The following is a 1,761-nucleotide window of genomic DNA, read 5'->3' as shown; positions in this document are numbered from 1 at the left end:
CGAGAGACAGAGACATGGATAGGCTCACCATGCAGAGTGAGGATAGTTAGTGGGTTATGGAAAGGAAGGGGAGAAGGGGGGAGAGCAGTGAAAGAGGCAGAGGCAGAAGAAACAAGGAAGGGACTCAGGCTGGAAGCTGAAGATCAGCTTGCCTGAGAGGAGGAGGGGGAGAGTGGGCATGGTTTGTCTCTTAAAGGGACAGAGCAGAACATTACAACAAGGAGTCAGCAAGTCCAACTGGCAGTAAATAATAATTAGGCTCCTTCCCAGCTGAGATGCAGGAGTGGGACCCATGCACTCCCAGGAATCTGAGCTGGAAAGGTGGCCTCATCCATATAGAATGAGAGAGACCCGCAGGCAAGGGGTTGAATACCCCAGTTTTCAGAGAGTTGTTAGTAGAGTCAGATTAGCCACCAGACCCAAACCTCCGTCCCTGTTTGAACTAGTTATTAAGTGGGACCTGAAATACCATCTTTTGGAACTTGAAAATTGGCATATAGAATGTCCTTATACCAGGAAAATATTTCAAAAAGGGTTGAGAGATGGCTTAGTTGGTAAACTGTGACCTGAGCACAATCCCCAGAACCCAAGTTAAACTAAAAATAATAGTAATAATAATGATAATAATAATAAGACTCAGGGTTAAGAACACTGACCTTTCCTCCAGAAGACCCAGATTCAATTCCCATACTGTACTGACAAGGACTTATACCATCATGTATAACTTCGGATGCCTTGCTCTGGCCTCCTTGAACACCAGGTATACGAGTGCCTATGCACATGAAGTATAATAAAATAATTAAAACAAAATTTAGAAAGATGGGCATGGAGGCATATACCTTTATCCCAGCACTCAGGAGGCAAAGGCAGATGGGTCTCTGAATTTGAGGTCAGTCTGGTCTACAGACATTGTTAGGGTTGCATAGAGGGACCATGTCTCAAAAAGAGAGAAAAGGGGGCTGGAGAGACAACTAAGAAGTTAAGAGACCTGGCTGATCTTCCAGAGGTCCTGAATTCAATTCCCAGCAACCACATGGTGGCTCACAACCATCTGTAATGAGATCTGGTGCCCTCTTCTGGCCCGTGGGCATGCATGCAGGCAGAACACTCTATACATAATAAATAATACATCTTTAAAAAGGAGAGAGAGAGAAGAAAAAAGTTTCAGAAGTAGAGGACCCTGGGCACTCCACTGTCCCCCTGTGGGTTTCCTCCATGGACTGTGATGTAGGGTCCTAGCATAGCCCCTGTCCCCAGATTTGGGGGGCACAATTGACATTGAATAGGCTAGGATCTTTTTTTTTTTCTTCGAAGACAGGAACTCAGTCTGTAACCCTGGCTAGATTGCAGCTCACTATCTAGACCAGGCTGTGCCAGAACTCACAGACATCTGGTTGTACCTGCCTCCAGAGCTCTGGGATTCAAAGCCCATGTTATGAGGCCTGTGGGATCGTGATTTTGACACCAGTAACCTGGAACTCTTTCTATCCTGTTCCTCCTCCCTTCGCTCAGGTGTCCAGTTCTCCTTCTGGAATTTCCCAGACTCTGGGGACTTGACCTTTGCTCTCTGCTCTGTGGCTCAGAGCCTATGACTCAAGTTTATTTAGAATACCACCCCAACCCATCTATTCCCAACAGACCTATTTACCTTCCTCAACCTTTTTAGTGAGCTGTGATTACCCTGATCCCAGCCAGGCCTCTGTCCCCACCTCTAGGTCCTCCGTGCTGTCTGAATTTCTTCAGGCCTTGGTCTCCTGGACA

This window comes from Microtus ochrogaster, unplaced genomic scaffold, assembly GCF_000317375.1.
Source record: "Microtus ochrogaster isolate Prairie Vole_2 unplaced genomic scaffold, MicOch1.0 UNK41, whole genome shotgun sequence".
NCBI classification, from domain to species: Eukaryota; Metazoa; Chordata; class Mammalia; order Rodentia; family Cricetidae; genus Microtus; species Microtus ochrogaster.
Note: the sequence above shows the minus strand (reverse complement) of the source record.